Below are 19,894 nucleotides of genomic sequence, written 5' to 3' on the forward strand. Positions count from 1 at the left end.
CTGGTTCTTTGTGAATTGTTTGTACTCTACATACAGAAACCCAACTGTGTGCTTGTCCTCTTATAACAGACGTTCAGTGATAAAATATTTTATTTTGTTTATACTAATTGAAATTGTTCAATTCGGATTCGGAAAGCCCTTGTGTTTAAAAAATTATGCCATGTTTTATTAGTATATAGTATGTATTATTTTATAGTATTTTATTAGTGTATATTAGAATACAGAATGTTTGTAAAACACACTAAGTTTGTGTTATCGCTTATTATATACATTATAGCAGCATTTAAGCAGTCGTGTCCGTACCGACCGATATTTTTAATGAATACAATTTAATTATTTATTATTTTCGATTATTTTCTTTGAAAAATGAATAAATTTTTTCCAGATAATTTAAATGTTTCTGAAATTAAAATAAATACGTTTGTCATGTTCCTGAAAAACTGCAAAAGGCTGCTCTGCTTTAACACTGACCGATCTAAAGTGCTGACACTGGAGAGTCTCCTTCCATAATGAATCCTCCTTCATAACATAACGATTACTCACTATTTAAACTCCGCTCACGTTATGTGTCCACTGTAGACGTCCCTGTGTAAATAGTTAAGGGAGAAGGTCCAGAGGAAAAATAAAAAATAAAAGGCTTGCTTTGGAAAAAAAAAAAATTGACACCACTTACATTGTTTCGAAAACGACTGGAAATATTTTCAGGATTCAGATTCTAAAAAAAAAAAAAATCACAAAAAATAAAATCATTAAAAAAAGTAATTTTCATTTCATAAAATTCAGTTTTGAAATTATGTCATGAAAATGGATGACTAACCACAAAAGGCAGGCTTGCAAAAATTTAGTATGATGTCTGAATACTAAAGATTTTTGAAAATAAAAAAAAGAAATAAAATAAAGTTCACTTCTGTCTCTTCTTCTCCTTAAGGCCCTGCTTCTCTGCTTTTCTCTCTCCCTCTTTCCGCCTTTCTCTGTCTCGCTTTCAAAGTCATAGGCGAACTTTCCTCCTGACCTTGCTGCGTGTTGGCTTGCCGGGGCTGCCACTGCTTGACGGAGTGCCACAGGGGGACATAATAAACTGCGCCCTTTTCATCCAGGACACAAAGGCTGCGAGGAGAAGACTGCGGCCTCAAAGGAAGTAACAGAACAAAAGAGACGAGGCCAATAGATCTACCAAGCGGCAGAGGAAGCCTGAAACTCTCCCGGTCTTGCTCTCTCATTCACACATGCATAATCACAAATGCCCTGATAAACAACTGCGAGCCAGTTGAAGTCGACTAAGGCTTGTCCCATCAGCATCCGAGCTTTTCTGTACGTTTTTCCAGATGTCAGATTGCTAAAATGTACAAACAAAAAAGCTTTCTCAAATGTAAAACTTCCAAATCAGGAATTTCACAAACAAACTGGCAGCTAAATGAACAGAAACTCAGATTCATAGACTAAGATCTCAAACTGCTCTGTACTTTGGGGTGATTTGTTCATTTTTCTTCCTTACAATCTTTCTTTTCTTTTTTTAATTCATTTTTATGACCCCAGAGTCAGTGGATAACCAGAAATGTGAATTTACACTTGACAGTAACAGCACATGAATAATCCTGCACTAATATCTGAATTATTACTTACTTCAGTATGAACTAATGATGAGACACGAACTAATCAGAAACTAATGAAACGCTAAGCTTAACTACGACGGATCTGATGAATTCATGTGTGAATAACAAGCACCTTAAGTACGTGTCAGTACATAATTTTTCCCCCCACAGCCATAAACCTACTAAACTCTGTGCTACACTACAAGGACCCTGATGTCTCACTAATACATAACTATCTGTAATCACATTGCAGTACTGCTCCTCCATCTACGTTCTATTACATCTTTTTCTACCGACTGTAATTGTACATAAGTGTACATTCATTCTTTAACCTAGTTTACATATTTTCATAGTTTATGTATATTATCTGTACATACACTGTATATGTCTTGCTTACTGTTGAACATACAGTACAATATACATAATGCACACATTTACTCAATATATATATATATAAAAAATATCGTATATGTCTAGACAACTGGCACAGATTCCTATTTATTTTATGCACATAATACCTGCTATCTATCTATCTATCTATCTATCTATCTATCTATCTATCTATCTATCTATCTATCTATCTATCTATCTATCTATCTATCTATCTATCTATCTATCTATCTATCTATCTATCTATCTATCATTGTTAGTTCCTGTATGAATATAAATATAAGAATATTCAGAGGGATTTAAATGAAACTCGCAGCATTTCTACTTCATGTTTAAATGTTATATCATTTGCTTTATGTAGTACAGCTGCGTACACAAACATCACTGGATAGATGGTGCTGGATTGCTTTCATCATTTATAAGGATTCTCCTTCCTGAAGGTAGAAAAACACACTAATAATAAACACCAATCAGTTCATCTTAACCCGATTTGCATCATCATCATCATCATCATCATCATCATCATCATCATCATCATCATCATCATCATTTCTATTCAAATCCCTCTGCAGTACTAGGACGTGTGTCTCAGGGACAGGGCTATGCTCCTTTACAGACAGGAGACAATGATGTTTTGAAAATGATGCACCTTTAATTCATACACTTTCTTATAGAGCAGATTTAATCGTGTTCACTCCTATTAATATAAATGTGTACTGATGTGTACTTATTCAAGTAACAATGCAATACTGTATTACTTTTTGTAACACTGTGTTATTATTGTTGTAGGTTCAATTTTACAAAATCTAAACCAACTAGTAGCTAGTTACAAAAATACTAAACTATGGTGACCTTGACCAGGCAGCTACTAAGGATGGATGAATCAACATACGTACAGAATGTTCATTTTAAAGCAAAAACTTCTTGTCTATGCATTTTTTTTGTATCCTGCACAAAACAACACAATGTCAGCTCTAGATAAACCCAGATTTTCTGTAAACCTTTCTGTCAAGCTTTCTAAAAAAACACAAAAAACAACAACAAAAAAAAAACACTCAAAAAAAGCCCAAACGTTTCCTTTCTATTTCTATGTGTTCATAGTGAATAATGTGTTCATACTCATTTCCATTCCCACTCAAGAGACTATACAGATTATTCTTGCTGGCGATTGTGTGAGTCAGATGCAGATTTCTTACCACTTCCAGGCTTGTTTTTTTTTTTTTTCAGAGAAAAATGCAAATCTTTAACAGAATGCATCGACTATGTGAGATCTTATACAACATGTGATGTATCCCAGTCTATGAAACCTGATTTAGTCCAGCGCTGGGGCGTTCTATTATTATGCACTGTTTCACATCAGGGGTCGAGGATAGATACGAGAGGCTTTACCACTAGGAAGGTTGACTGGATCAAAGAGTACACACACTCCTGTGCTTTAGAGTTAAATAAGGGGAGGGGGAAAGAAGATAATAAAAAGCAACTGAGGCGTTTTTTTTTTTTTTTTTTTTGTGGTAGTAAATCTTATGGAAATGAGATGGAGAGATTGGGACTTTGGAGAACAGAAGATAACCGCTCGTCCAATTCTTCTATCTGTCGCTCATCCTTCCTCCATTCTCTACTCGTCTTCTCTCGCTCTCCTCAGCGCTCTGCCTCTTTGCACACACGGCTGAACAAAGCTGGATTGTGGGAAAGCGTCTGGATGCCAGCTCGGTCACACACAGCAGTCAAGCGGCAAGCATTCCACCCAAGTCATTTTTGGACGGAATTTTTTTTTGCACCCACCTTTTTTTTCCCCCTCCCGTTTTTTGCCTAATCCCTCACTAGCCTTCCCTCCCCTTTCTACTTTTCCCATCTGGGCCCTTCCGTCCCGCCTGTCACAGCTCACAAACTTCCCCCTTGTAAGGCTGACGGACAGTTCAGAGAAGAGAGGGGACGCAACCCTGCTCAATAGACCTTTTCAAGAAGGTGATTAAAGATTTCTTTTTTTCAGAGCCCCTTTGACGCCCTCATTTTTTTAAGCATGCGTCTCTTGTGGACAAAAGCTTCTAGTCTGTGTTTGGGAACATGCAGCCTCCTCTGGAGTGGAGGTCGGACTGCAGACTAGAAAAGGCGGGAGCTCGTGACCTTTCTCTTTCTCCTCACCATTTGATTATGAATTAGTCCTGGCCTGTGCTAACTTTGTACATTTGACCCTGATGAAAAAGGGCTGAACTCACTGTTTGTTCACTTGCTGGACCTTTTTAACCCCTTCAGGGTTTTGCATTCATTTATTTGCAGTCAGATCATATAAAGGGTCTCTTTTTTACTATCCCATCCTGGCTAGTAGTCCATCAGTACCATAACGCTGTGAGTTTTATGCATTTGTTTCAAGCCTACATGAATTAAAAAATAAGGAATCAAAAAAAAAAAATAGAGAAAGAAGAAGTGAAGATTCCGGTGTGATCGAATGATTTGCAATCAAAAAGAAATAAGCAGCCCAATATAGATACGTCTGATTAGGCTCGCGTACATGAATTCTATTTATTTTCTCATAAATAATAATAGCTTTCGAAAAAAAAGTCATTAAAGCAGACACGCGTGTATTTCTTCAGGCTGCGGTGACAAATCCATTGCAAAATCATGATGCAAATTAAATAAATGGGAACAAATTGAGTCATTTTTATATTGAAAGCTTACTTTTTTACAATTTTACCTTTTTTTCTATGAACAACTCGACCTGGCCCTGAAAGATTCAATTTAGGAAAGAAAAAAACCCCTTTCTATCTCATTACACTTCTTAATCTCTGTCCATGTAACTCACCTTTCTCTTCTGCCTTTTTTAAAGTACATATAAAGTATAAAGCAGATAACAGTGTTGAAAAGGAGGTCAGAAATCGAGTGACTGCAATTTAATTTCCTCCAGACTGATGAAGCATGAGAGAGGAGGGATGCTGCAGGAAAACAGGCTGTTGAGCTTACCCCAAGGCATCCGTGATGAGGCAAAGAGTGGCAGCAAAATGGCGTATTCTCTCGCTTTATTTTAGTTTAATGAGGTGAATATTGCTGCGTGTGAGTAATGAATTGAAGACGGCATTCTGTTCTAAACGAATCGGCCGTGCTCCTCTGCTGCTCATTTCTTCCTGGGCTCGCACCCCTGCCGTTCTTCACATTGTGCCGTTTCATAATCAGGGTGTCAAGGGGCAGGACATAATAACACGTACTTTCCTATTAGCCTCATGAAAAAGCCATTTGCGTTCTAGAGGGAACAGAGAGGGAAATGTGACAGTTTTTGTCTTTCCACTGTGACATCAAACAGTAAAAAAAAGTCCATTCGCTCTTATTTGCCGAGTCCCTCAATGGCTTTTATTCAGAGTCTGAAATAGGACTTAAAACTTTTTGTTCTCATTTGAAGTTAAACACACTGGAAAGGTTTTTTTTAGGTGGCAGAGTTGGTGATTGGATTGGAGAGTCTTTAGAGGGTTTCCAAGGTTCGGTTCAGTGTGGGATTTCTTATGGTGTACCCTGTGGAGAAGACCACACATTGAGTCTGAAACACATGCCACACTTTCGGATTATTAAAGCACTACTTTAAGTGCAGACATTCAAAGAAGAAAGTCTGGCTCACGTCTGAAACACCAGGGTTTTAACTCTAATCTCTAATCATAGTGAAAATGGTAATCATATCCGAGGCGAAAGGGACAACAGGTGAACAGGATGAAAAATTGATAGTACAAATAAAATGAAAACAATACCAACTCACCAGTCAATATTTTTTCATGTTGGAACAGTTTTGGAAATTGCTGTTAAATCCTGTCAATTAGAGCTAGGAATAGGTTATAAATATACAGTAGACCCTAAAAGATTTTTAGAAAAAACTAAAATAAAAATGTATTTAATGTGTTTCCATTAAAGTGCTGCTTTATAAGGTTTATAAAGATTGTACAATGAAAATAATGAAACTAACTAGCTAATCTATCTATCTATCTATCTATCTATCTATCTATCTATCTATCTATCTATCTATCTATCTATCTATCTATCTATCTATCTATCTATCTATCTATCTATCTATCTATCCATCCATTTTAGTTATCCTACACAGGCTCACAGTTGATCCCAGGGGACTCGAGGCACAAGACGAGGGTCACACTGGACAGGGTGCCAACCTACAGGACATGATCACACACACACACACACACACACACACACACACACACACACACACACACACACACACACACACACACACACACACACACACACACACACACACACACACAAAATCAAACCGGAGAACCCGGAGCTCTGATAAACCGGAGCTCTGATAAAGATCATGTATCAATACGGTTATTTAGATTAGTCTCTTATACCAGGAAGGACAGGGATGGGTCTTGCTGATTCTCGGTGGACAGTGAGGTGGGAATGGAAAAGTTGATGCATGAAACAAAAAAAAAAAACGATAAGATCTTTCTGAGGTTAGAGCCAAAGATCATCTCTGGGGAGAAGAAAACATTCAACGGCTATTAAAATAAACGGGTGTATGTGGGATTTCTAGTTACTGAGACTCTATGGTATTTTCAGTGGAAATAAGCGACCCATATCTACACTAAGTACCCATACCCATACCATGATGAAAACTGTGAAGGCCATTGACTGGTCAGGTGCAATCAATACAGAATCATCAGAGAATGCATTTAGGGCACTAGAAACTAAGCACTTGCAAAATTGTATATACAAAAGTAATGGCACCCACTGGGCACTTTTCTAAGAAATTCACTTCATCTCATGCTAAGTAGTTAACCTGTCAGCAAGATCACACATTTAACTCTTAAGTATTTTACGAGGGGGGCACGGTGGCTTAGTGGGTAGCACGTTCGCCTCATACCTCCAGGGTCGGGGTTCGATTCCCGCCTCCGCCTTGTGTGTGTGGAGTTTGCAGGTTTCCTCCGGGTACTCCGGTTTCCTCCCCCAGTCCAAAGACATGCATGGTAGGGTTGGCGCTCTGTCCAGGGTGTATCCTGCCATGATGCCTGGGATAGGGCATCTATCATATGCCTGGGCTCCCTGTGACCCGAGTAGTTCGGATAAAGCGGTAGTGAGTGAGTGAGTGAATTAAAATGTTCTGAAAATACTAGAATCCTACAGTATATTGTATAATTGCAGACAAATATCAGGTACACTTGAACAGACATTTGCTTGTAGTACAAATACTAAACACTCTGTGTATACTAAATATAAAAAAGTCTTCATATACGATAAAACAGAAAGTAGGGACATGTAACAAAGGTCCAGCCCCACGCTGGCCCACCCTTCCTTTTTCCGCCTCCAACCTGGAAAAAGGTCAAATCCTTATGAAGCACGACAAATCGTGGCCTAATGGTTAGAGAGTCTGACTTGTAATCCTAAGGTTGTGGGTTCGAGTCTCGGGCTGGCCACGACTGAGGTGCTCTTGAGCAAGGCACTGAACCCCCCAACTGCTCCCCGGGTGCCGCAGCATAAATGGCTGCCCACTGCTCCAGGTGTGTGTTCACTGCTGTGTGTGTGCACTTTGGATGGGTCGAATGCAGAGAACAAATTCTGAGTATGGGTCACCGTACTTAGCTGTATGTCACGTCACTTTCACATCCAGTGTTTGAGAAATCATTATTCTTTAGGCTACTGTTTTCTGTCTCGTGTTTCACCTCACAAACCTTACAGCACACTGAGTCATCTTTGGCCCAGTTTTCATTTTTAGTTTTTGTTTGTTTTTATCTGATTCGTTAGAGAGAAATAATGTCCTCTGGCTTCTCTTTCCTTCTTTGATTTTCTTTACATCAACAGAATTAGTGTAGATTTTCGGTTATTCGCTTTTTATAATCGATTTATGCTATTTAGTTTCAGGTAAAACAAAAAACAACAGTCAGTGCCTGCACGAAAAGAGGAATATGTGGTGAGTCGGGTTTAACAAAATATAATAACCCGCAGTTTAAATTAAAATACTTTTATGTTTCACACACAAACAAGATTTCATCGCTTGTACTAAATTTAAATCAATAGATTGAATGATGTAGATGGAGCGTGATCAACATACATAGTATTAACATAAACCAATTAAATTCTATCTCTCAATGTCGGCAATGATGGAGGTATAATTTGTGTAATAGAATAACACTGGGGTAATGTTTCCGCATTTTTGTTTAACACGAGTTTCATCTCAGGTATGAGCTCGTGTTTGATTCATGTACGCATTTGTATCATTAAACTCGACAAGCCGTTTTTTTTTTTCAGTGTAACTGACCTTTCACTGATGACAAATTTAGACCCCACTGATCATTTCCATCAACCAATTTATTTCATATTCTGTCACTTTCTGTGTGGTTTAGCAGTGATTAATCATCTAATCATTCACTTAAAATGTATGCTCACTGAGATTCTCCCTAACAGACAGGGCCCCTGTGGCATGTTGGTAAGCATCAGTAATCCTTCCCTGTGTAGAATTTAATTGGATGACAGCACACATAAAAGATATTTAATCCCAGTATTTATCTGCTGGGGTCAAAGGTAGAACAGTGATCTCCTTGTGGGACACAGTCACTCTGCAGGAAAAGGGCTGAAAGGCTCCTACTGCCTCTCTGTTCTGATGTATGTACCCTCTCTAACACAACATATTATTTTGATACAGCCTGGCATCCCGTTGATCCTCATTCGAGACACGCGCTGCGATGCTCAGTGTCAGTGAATCCGAGTGCTGAGTGTTGGGCTCACCTGGTGAGCAGCCTTTTTATGTGTGTGTGTGTGTGTGTGTGTGTGTGTTTGTGCATGTACATCTTTATTATGTGTATGGGTTTATACGCAGGCTTTTCCTAATGTAGACATTTCTTTCTTATCTCCTGATGCCGTTTAATGCCTGTGCACGCAGCATCCTCAAGTGAGCAGGAGAGAAGATTGAGACAGAGACGGAGAGAGAGAGAGAGAGAGAGAGAGAGAGAGAGAGAGAGAGAGAGAGAGAGAGAGAGAAGGCCTTCATTTTTCCTTCATGCTTTCCTGCTCACAGTTCAAGCTATCATCTCTCCTCTCATCCCTTTCGATTTCCTGTCGGTGCCGTTAATAGATTATTCCCCCATGTTTCCAGCGCCACTGCAGTTGGGTCACATGTTGATGTGCACGCCGTCGTCATCTTTCCCCACACTGATGAGGACCTTAGCATGACATTCGAAGCGTAGCTCGTTAATTGTGCGTATCAAGTGCCGTGTGTGTCCACTGACAGTAGCGTCAGGGGACTGACACCGAGATGTTGTGTGTAATTGGACAGCAACTCGGAAGTCCCTCTGCAAGAGATGCATGACTGATAAGATCGGACCCGAGGAGTCAGAGAAGCTAATGATCAGGTGAACAAGCCCCTACTAAGTCGCTGTTCTGATTCTGACACAAATTCATACAGAGCCCACGCGTTGACTTGACGTAATACATTTTAGTTGGCGTAATTGAAGCTGGTGCATGGTGGTGTAACAGGTAGTGCTGCTTGCTTCATGCTTCTCGAGGCTCTGGTGCAATCCTGAACTGTGGATACTGTCTGTTTCACATGTTCTCCATGTGTCTGTGTGGATTTCCCCTGGGATGTGTGTGTGTGTGTGTGTGTGTGTGTGTGTGTGTGTGTGTGTGTGTGTGTGTGTGTGTGTGTGCTTGGTGGCCTGAAATGAACAGGTGTCCCATCTGGATTGAGCCCAATGTTCCCAGGACAGATTCACCATGACCCAGGACAAGATAAAGTGACTAGTGATATTGAATGCTTGCCAGTCCAGCAGCAAAGTCTTTAAAGAATTATAAATCAGTTGGAAAGAAAACTTCACATGACAGTCGTCTTTTTTTTGTTTGAAATGGTCTAAATTATATACGTATAGTAGATTTATATACATTTGTTGTAAACTTTCCCTTCTCTCACACACTCTTAGAGAGCACAATTGGCCACAGGTGCACCAGTGGGGTAGCGTGAAGAAGGAAGTGATGGGCAGCGCTTTAAAAACCCATTTAAGTGCACATTTCCATGTGCCACAGTGTGAGACGGTGGCACCAGACTGAGGCAATTCTATCTGGCCCAGTGCTGCGCTGACAGCATTCCCTCCCTCCTTTCTAACACTCAAGCAGCAGTTTTGTAGATGCATGCCAAGATCACATGCTCATCCTAGATCTCCTACGGAAAAAGCTATCACATTCTAAAAAAGCTACGCGTTCCCACTCGCCGGAGATCCACGCAAGGAGGTTGCACCTGCAGACGCTGACTTATTCATGGAAGCTATTGGTGCTGTTTTATTATACGTCCTTCAATGGAAGCATTACAGATGTCACTATGCTTCTGTGTAGGTTGTCTTTACGCTTCAGTGACCCTCACGATTGGGCGCAGGCCAGAAATTGATTTGTATACAGACAGGGTGTTTATCAAGACAGCTGGACCCTGCTGCTTCTCCATATGGCCCTGTATTAAAACAGAGGAGTTTGTCGATATTCCCTTCACAAGGCGCACTGTCTTCCCACACTTGGGAACTATCGACCCTTCGCAAACTGAGTCTGTTGGTGTGAGTGAAGCTCCTCCTGACAAAACTATCACCACTTCCTTTAACTTTGCTGTCATTCTTCCCACGGAGATGATGGGGGACCGCCAAAACGGCACCGCTGTGGTCAGAAGCACCAACATTTCAAAATGCTCATAAACTACAACCACTGTAGACTGTATTTATTTATATACAGATATATTCTGTTATCATGTTTGCCAGGGACAAATCGTCAACCTGTCAGACTCTTGATATATAGAGTATCTACCTTTTCTGATTCAGTACATCAGGAAAATTTCTAATACATCTTGTATAAGAAACCCCTGCTATAGTCACATATTCAAAACAATATATTAAACTTCCCACAGCATGGTGTTTTATTCCTCTTCTTCCTCTTATACTAATTATACGTATAGTTACATTTAATATTGTGAAACATCCATGAAGCAGTTTAGTTCATTTTTTCTGAGCACTTTAACATATCAACAATTAATTACACACTTTACACTTTTTAATTCCTTGTACGTGTAATGTCTAAAATATAAGTCCATGTTAATCAGCCGTTGCTATAGAAACAATAAAGTCTAAGCGTGAGTGCACAAGCTGCTGCTGTAGAAAATTTTGACCAATCGGATTTCAGAAATTAATCATTAGTAAGTGCAGGTGGGATTATTTAACCTTGCAGCGAATGAATTAAACAGTCAAGACTTTTTTGTTTACATTGTGTGCTAACAATGTAAACTATTAGTAACATTGCATTGCATTTCATTGATAGAAAATGAATCCACACCATCTCACCAATCGGATTTGAGAACTCAACAATGCTGTAGGTTAAGGTAATGAACTCTGTAAATAATGTTAGTTAAGGAAAGCTCAGTAAAAATCCTTACGGTCAGGATTTACAATATTGGTTCTATTTTGATGTGAATATAATGATTTGCATCATTTGTTTAGATGATTTACAGTGTACAGGAGTTCTCCCTGTGCTTCAGGGCTTTTAATAAGGTTCACCACTTTCCTCCCTCAGTCCAAAAATATGCGTTGTAGGCTGAATGGCATCTCTAAATTGTCCCTGGTGTGTGTTTAGGGTGTCCCCTGCGAAGTCAGGTCCCCAAATCGAGTCCTTTGGGTTAGGCTCCAGGTTTCCTGTGACCCTGTGTAGGATAAGTGCTACAGAGTTTAGATGAATGGTTGGATGAGCTTCAGTATACCGTGCCTTCGGTTCAGAATCAATGACTGTCATAAAGAGTGAGCACGTGTTGTCATTCTATTAAACTTGCCTAGCATTAAATTCTCTATAATACTACTACTGCATTCACTGTGTTTTTGTACTGCTGAATTAATAAGCTTGTTTTTCAGATGGTTTTCTATAAGGTAACAGCAGGGGATCAAACGATCTATTTGAGATGCATGTTTTTTTGCGAGTGTTGTGTTAACACTGGAGAATTCAGGGAGATATGGATTACTGTTAATACCGAGAGAGTGTAGTAAAACCATAAACAGCAACTTACAGCAGACGTCCTGCACTGTAAAACAAACCGTTGGCTGATCTCTGTGGATGCTGTTCTCACATGGCTAAATAAATTTCCTGCATGATTAGCGCAAGTGTTTTGAGTACTGCACATTCCGATGATAGACATAGTAAAGGAAAAGAATTTCTACCACATTACTGTGAAAACATCACCAATCTGATCACCAATCTAAAGCTGGTAAAAATGTTGTTATATCTTTTAAATATGTATAGATATTGCTATAGTGAAGGGTTTTTTTTTGGACTTCTGAGTTTGTTTTGTTGCGTTCATGTTCACCATTGAATTTTTTTGTCATGTCCTAAACCACAGTGATTCTTTACAGTATATGAAGCTCACATGTAAGACACTCGGGGCTTTAAGAATGACTAAAAACTAGACATTCTTAAAGCCCCGAGTGTCTTTCATGTGAGCTTCATATAAAGAATCACTGTTTTTTTATAGCCTACTAGAAGCAACATATTCATAGAAAATACTAGCAAATCAAAGTTTTTTTTCTCACACACACACACACACACACAAAAAAAAATGTAAATAGTGAGTAAATAACCCCATCTTCAAACACTAAAATTCTGTGTAAGGTTCTCAGAGGGAAACAGAGGGAAAAACAAATGTCTCACACTGAAAGCCAACGGTCCTGACTCATTTTATATCAGGCTTGTGACAATAAAATAATTCATTTCTTTATACTCAGTGTAAATGTCCTATTTCCATTCTGCTGGTGGACTGGAATGCCTGTGTACTGGTAGAGATGGTTATGTCTGAGCGCTCTTTTTTTTTTAGCGTCTAAGTTTCAATAGAAAGAGAAAAAAATTGAATATTTTATGAAGTGTTATTATTTTTTATTTATCATTGACAATTTCTTGTGGTATAAATTAAATAAAAAAAAAGGTGCACTGTTATAGGAAAATAATCACTTTTCGGGGAGCTTTGTTTCATATCAGGAGGCATCAAACCCATCAACTCAACTGATATTTTTTTCATTTGGAATTTTTATCCGTAAAACCTATTTAACTCAAGAGGGCAGCCATTTTCTCACATTCCACACAGGAAGATTTTTTTTTACTGCTAAACAATAAAATCACCATCAGCCTTGTGGTCCACACATGAAGCCATCATAAAATGCACCATGGGTGTCGTTTATGGTTTCAGATGTGGTGGGGGTTTAATCCCATCCTCGGGATGTGTGTGTGTGTGTGTGTGTGTGTGAGCCTGAGTGATGTGGTCGGGGTGTTGTTGTGCCATGGACTTGTGCAATCCGTAGGAGCGAATTCTATTCCTGTTTTTTGGATTGCGACAGCTAGTCCGACGAGAAGACTTCCTCCTGTTTTTAAGGTTTCTTGCACAACATCTAGCTAACTTTAAAACTAAAAAAGGACAAAAAAAAAGAAAGAAGAGGGGAAAATATAGAATGTTACCTTCATTGTGAACGGAAACTCCACCTATGAACCTGACATCATAGTTGAAAAGTCTTGCTTTAGGCCTGCTGATTGAATTTTGGCCTGAGTATTCGTTTACGGATGCCTCTTGCTAAGTCTTTCAGTCCTCCTCTGGGCTTCATCCGTCACCACTATCTATCAATCTTTCTCCCTTCTTTCCCAAACCAGCTGTCAGTGGAGAGAGTGAGAGCTGTGTACTGAGCAGACATCCTTAAGGAAGACTGGCTTGTTGAAACTAAGTACGTGCCATGCTTCAACTACTTCCTGTCTGTCGGAGAGAGAGAGAGAGAGAGAGAGAGAGAGCAAGAGGAGGCAGACAGAAAAACCCTCCATCTATCCTGTCAGAGAAATAGCTTTGGAATGATTAGTTATGTATCTGGACACTATTTATCCCAACAGATCGCCTGTAATGTGCAGGATAACGGAGATGACAGGACTCTTCATCGCTCATGCATGATGTTAGATGTCAAAAGAAAAGCTGAGAGACATTAGTGTTATCATGCTGAGAGGAAACTGACCCGAATTGGCCACTTGCGAAGTTCATTTAGTGCAGCCTCATGAGACGAGTGAAGCAATGATGAGCCTCACAATGACATTATCTGCAGCAGAGAGACTTGAAGCGATCGCTCAAAATCTCATTGCAGCTCAGGTCTTTAGAACATTTGTCACCTAATTAGGTATTTGTACAGGCCCATTAATTACACACACACACACACACACACACACACACACACACACACACACACACACACACACACACACACACACACACAGAGAGAGAGAGAGAGAGAGAGAGAGAGAGAGAGAGAGAGATTGGACTCTCTTGCATTCAGTGTGGTATTCTTATCCTTTCACTAAACCCTCAGCTTTAATTAAGCCTATTTATAATAAATAAGGTTTCTTTCACTCCTTCTTCGTTTCTTTCAACAATTTATTAATGTATCTTTTCCCAAACCAAAGCCTTCATCATGTAGATCAGATTGAAAACACTCTTGTTTAGTTCTGTCTTGCACTCCCATCTTACCACACATCATGAAAACCCTGAAAAACTGTTTTTTTCCCCACACAGCAAACTGAGCTGTTTTTATGAGTGAGTCGTACAAATGGTTGTTTATCTCTGACATCTCTGCAAACAAGGAAATGGGTTATGGCTAACATTTTTAGCATGCCGGCTGCATCTCTGTTTACACAGGTGCATCGTGTCCATTCAGATGTTTCTGATCTCCGTGACATACAATTTACAACCTCTTCCTGTTCATATTTTCCATGAACTTGACTTGCTTCTGCTTCTTAGTAACCTCAATAAACATGCTACTTGTATTTGTGGGTTTTAAATCCTTTTTTCTGTCAGCATGTTCCCCCTTTCTGTAGAGTTCGCCATCATCCAGCAAAGCTGTAGTGTGCGATGGTTGGGAAATAAAGCTTAATTATCATGTGACCTGAGGTAAAAATTAAGCTAAAAAGCTAAGAATAAAAAGCAGACTGTGATTCAGATGTGACACAGAACAGAAACTTAATGATCATTCACACACATTGGGTTAAAAAGCCCAGTTTCAATAGGAAAAGAGAGCTTTAGTCATTATCAGCTAACTAACCTGTTTTTTTTAAATCTAGTCTACAGTCAATTTCCCCCCAAAACCCCACCCCCCACCCCCCAAAACAAAATTTTTATTGTTTTTTTATTACACAAATGTTTTTATCTTAAAGTAAACAATGATATCAAACCTATTTCTGCTGTCTGTGATGCTTCATGGAGGTGTTTATTTTCAACCGCTAAAATTCTGGAGAAGTTTGTCAACAGAGGAAAAAATCTTGTGACAAATAAAATAATTATTTTATTTTAATTATTTTATTTGGACTGATTGTGGCATAGGTTGATGTACAATGTCCATATACATAAACCTTTCACTTTCAGAATCTATAATGGTCAGAAGAGTTTGTTCGTATTAGTTAGGTCGTTAGATAACCTTCCACCTGCTAGCTAGCTAACTGGAACCAATTTTCAGAGATATTCATGCAAATAAACTAAATTCAGTGCACAACAATGTCTTAATGATTGTTATTAGCAACAGGGTCATTGGTAGCGCCAAAGCTACAAACACATTTAGACTGCTCAGTTGGAACAATATATTTTGTTGCTAACAGGGTTTCTTAGCAATATTACCAGAAAAAGGTGACTGTGCAAGCTAACCTTCAAGCGGTGTAAGTATGGTTATATAAACCTGGAACCAACAGTGTGGACCGTGTTAGAACTTCCAGTCTAAGCGATATAAGTTCAAATTCATGTTTGGAGTCTTGCTTGCCTAGAATTAAATGCTAAACAATGGTTTTTTTTTGTTTTTTAAACCTGGTGTGCTCTGAAGGGAAAAAACAAGCGCTAGTTAGCATAACTAGCTAACATGGCTAGTTAGCTTACAAGTGCTGACAGCTGCAGTTACGAGGTGGTTTATTCAGAAAAATATAGATAAGTATATTTGTTTTAGTAAGATTAAATTAATAAAATCAAAGTTATATGATGGTAACAAAAGCAGGTGCTGTTTTATTATGACAGATTAAAATGTGTTTCTCTACTTGTGTGTGAAAACATTGTTGTTGTTTTTTGTTTGAAGGAAGAATGTTGAATAAACTTGTGTTATATGGAAAGCAATATCAAAAAATGGCTGCTTCTGTGAAGGTTTAGGGGTTAGTGGTTAGCATCAGCAGCCCATCCTTACTTCATAGAACTGAGAAGAAATGGCTCTCAGGTTTCATCGTATCACGTTGTGTATCTCTAAATGCAGCTCAGGAGATGAAACTGTATACAGATGAGAAATGTGCAAAATACATGCTGATGAGCATTCATAGAGACAAAATACAAGGGTTGATGTTTATTTCTGTGTATTTACTTTGTGGAACCTGGAATGATTGGTACTGTGTAAATAAACCTGGAAATCAGTGGTTTGTGACATGTTTAGAATACCAAAGCTGCTTGCTGAATGATGTATAGAGATCCATACCTCTAAGCTTCAGACTTTCTCTATCTCAGAGCTTTACGTTTCTTTACACCAGCACAGACCTGTGCTTTGGTCTGCTGTAGATGATCCTTTCCCAGGGTCAAATAAACAGGTCTGTTTGTGTAGACGAGGTGTTGATGTTCACTCGGGAAAACCGCCAGCCCCAAAATCTCTGCACTGGAATTAGAGCTGCATGGTAATGGTTAAATAGCAGATCACAGAGGGTTATGCTCAAAATTGAAGTCACGATTATTTAACTTAGATTAACTGTAGATTATCTTTACTAGACTATATATTGACATCAAAATAAAACACTTTTCTTTCACACTGGACATTATAAGGGCCCAAACTATATCACATTGTAACTTTTAAGTTATTTAATAAATATAGACACATCTTGACAGACAAGTAACAAAGACAGAAACAAAGAAGCAAACAAATAAATAAAGAAACAGGATATTGCTAGACAAACACCAAACAAGCAACAACAAAAAAAAAATTAAACAAATATGCAACAAACAAAAAACAAACAAATAACACACTCTCTCTCTCTTTCACTCACTCATTTTCTACCGCTTTATCCGAACTACCTCGGGTCACGGGGAGCCTGTGCCTATCTCAGGCGTCATCGGGCATCAAGGCAGGATACACCCTGGACGGAGTGCCAACCCATCGCAGGGCACAAACAAATAACAAGCAAACAAAAAGAAACAGACAAGAAAAAACAAGCAAATGAGCAACAAACAAAAAACAAGCAAATAAGCAACAAATAAATAAGCAAATAAGCAACCAACAAATAAACAAACAAATAACAAGCAAACAAAAAACAAATAAACAAACAAGAAACAAACAAACAAGCAAATAAGCAACAGAAAAGAAACAATTAAATAATTGAGTAAATAATGAAACCAACCAAGAAACAGGAAAATAAGACAGAAAACAAAGAAACAAGCAATAAACAGACAAACTAAAATTATTCAGCGTTAGCTAGTTAGCTAACCTGTATTGTAATGGATTATCTTTAATTAAGTGAGAAACTGAAAAATTGTGATGACACAAAGTGTTTTTGGCAGATGTGAGCTCAGCAGTGAAATAACCTTTCACAGTCTTGGCTCTCTGCTCAGCAGCAGCGGGGTAAGTGCACTCCCTGCACACAGATATGAGCAGGAGAAATGGCATGTGCCATTTTACAGCTATCAGGGATTTTGGCACTGACATCTGAGTCCACACGCACAGTACCAGGATAATGCCAGGAAAGTGAATGACTGACAGCTCTTCGCCTGTCTGTCATATTTAGAACATGCTCACACAGGTAAGCGATTTCTCAGACATGACTGCCTTCCCTTTAAAGCATACTTACACTTTCACCCACTGAAGAAGCGTATACCTGTAACATTGCTCTGGAAAACACAAGAGTGAGAGAGAGTTCACTTATCTATATCATATTTGGGCACACATTTTCAGCTCCTAAAGTCTTAGTCGCTTCTGTAAATAATAAATACAAATTGGCAGAATCCAACCTTCACTAACTGAAACTCTGCTTTTATTTGTAGGCCACGTGTTGAGTGCGACAATGAAAGCTCTTCAAGTAGGCATTGGAGCATTTCATAGCAAGTCATAAAAGAGTGACAGGAGTTTTTTTAAAGGGTAGCGGGGCGCATATTGACTGAACACACAAGGTTAAGCTAATGCCTGGTGAGCAAGTAGTTTAAATGCTAATTTCATCCGGCACATCCCACACACCCCAAAACAGGGGCAAACGTGTCAAAAAATTTTCTCTCCCCCATAATTTTTTCTCCAGCTGCGCTAACTACTTATAAGACACCTGCCTGCCATATTTTGATATCAATAAGCGCTGTGTCCTCAGAGTCACCCTGTTGAATAAGAGCCTCCACAAAATCTGGCAGGCTGATCAATACAAATTGCTGCGTGTTGCCGTCAGAGACATGGGAAATGGGGAAGAAAAAAACGGTTTGAAAACTGTTTGACTTACAAGAAACAAGAGAACGATGAACACCCATGCATGATTTGACATGCTAGGCAAAATATTTGGATAAAGCTCACCATGAGACCTTCCTGACAGGTCCATTGGCTGGCGTGTCCACCATTCAGATGCTTCTGACAACTTGGTGCTTTTTCCTAAAAGGGGTATTATGCAAAAAGTATGGTCCAGTGCCTCCCATCAAGATGGCTTTTTCTCCCCAGTGGGCAAATTCTTCACCTAATACCCCCCACCTGCCAGCTTTTTGCCTGTCCTATTGTTTATTTACAAGAACCCCCTCCTGTGTAGAGCGGCTGGATAATTGCGTTGGCATGTGAGACGTAAATAATTGCCAATTTTCCTCCTATACTTGTGCGGCCTCTAACTACGCCTCACCGTTGCTGCATTCTCCTCTGAAACTATTGGACACATCTTCTGTTTTCAATTATCTTAATTGGTTTCACTTGTGCGTTCTGCAGTAGGGCAGAAGGAAAGGTGCCTTTTCTTCCTCATCCAACCTGCATTGCCTTAAAAAAAAAGGGTAGTGGGGGGGTAAAAAGCTCACTACTGGAAGCTTTATCAATTGCCTCTGCTACTTCAATCCTGAAAGGCTCTTTTGGGTCGTTTTATTGGATGGAAGCTTTTCACCTTCTCAGAAACAGAATAAAGTACAGCTAATTAATGCCTGATGAATCCTCAAGTGACTTGAACAAGGGGTGCGTTTTTTTGTATTTCCTTCAAACCCAAAAGTGATTGACATCAGGTCTTTCGTTAAGCCCTCTGTTCCATAGCCTGCTTCTGTTTTTTGTCCGTGTTCATGAGAAGCAGGATAAAAAGCACTTCACCTTGCTTCAAGTGCTCCGTGTTACCATGGATTTGTTGGTTGCGTGGTTAAAAAAGGAAAGGAACGTAAAAAGAACTCATATTTTTCACAATGCAGACCCGCGGGCCACGGTCACCTGGAGGGAGCTGCTGGTGATGGCTGAGGATTGGTGACAGCTCTGGTTGCTCGCTTTCATTGCCTTCTACTCCATTGATATTCCTCAAACTAGCAGCATTGCTGTCAACATCAGAATCTGCTCTCGTGTGCTGTGGAGAGCTTGTACCTTAAAGGCCGTGATGAATAACCTTGATTCCTAGAACAGTACCATTAAACTCCACAGATCCAAGCTGCCTGTTATTCATTAGAGGAGACATTCATCTTACTGCCTGCTAATCTGTATATTTTTGTATATTTCTGTAAAATCTTTGATCTGCACTTGTCAAGATGATCTCTTTTAAATACATCGGAATTCTGTTTTTTAGAAGCTCTCTGCACTGCTGTCAGCACCAAAACTCAGCTCCTAAACCCATTTCACCGCCAGCCTTTTGGCCTGAGATCCTTTGAAAACAGACAAATGGTTTTTCCATCTTGTATGTACTGAATCTTGCTGAGCTGAGCACATGCACAATTTATCCTTCAT

At 39.2% G+C, this 19,894-nt stretch overlaps 1 long non-coding RNA gene across 1 annotated transcript; it reads right to left on the reverse strand.

The window, feature by feature from the left end:
• Positions 1 to 4,361: 4,361 nt before the first annotated feature.
• On the reverse strand, positions 4,362 to 13,699 carry LOC125140738. The gene is made up of 3 exons (XR_007139963.1): positions 13,437 to 13,699; positions 6,847 to 7,025; positions 4,362 to 6,127 (listed from the first exon to the last, which is right to left on the reverse strand). It is a non-coding gene; the product is annotated as an uncharacterized LOC125140738 (long non-coding RNA).
• Between the last annotated feature and the right edge of the window lie 6,195 nt (positions 13,700 to 19,894).

Source organism: Tachysurus fulvidraco, chromosome 2 (assembly GCF_022655615.1).
Source record: "Tachysurus fulvidraco isolate hzauxx_2018 chromosome 2, HZAU_PFXX_2.0, whole genome shotgun sequence".
NCBI classification, from domain to species: Eukaryota; Metazoa; Chordata; class Actinopteri; order Siluriformes; family Bagridae; genus Tachysurus; species Tachysurus fulvidraco.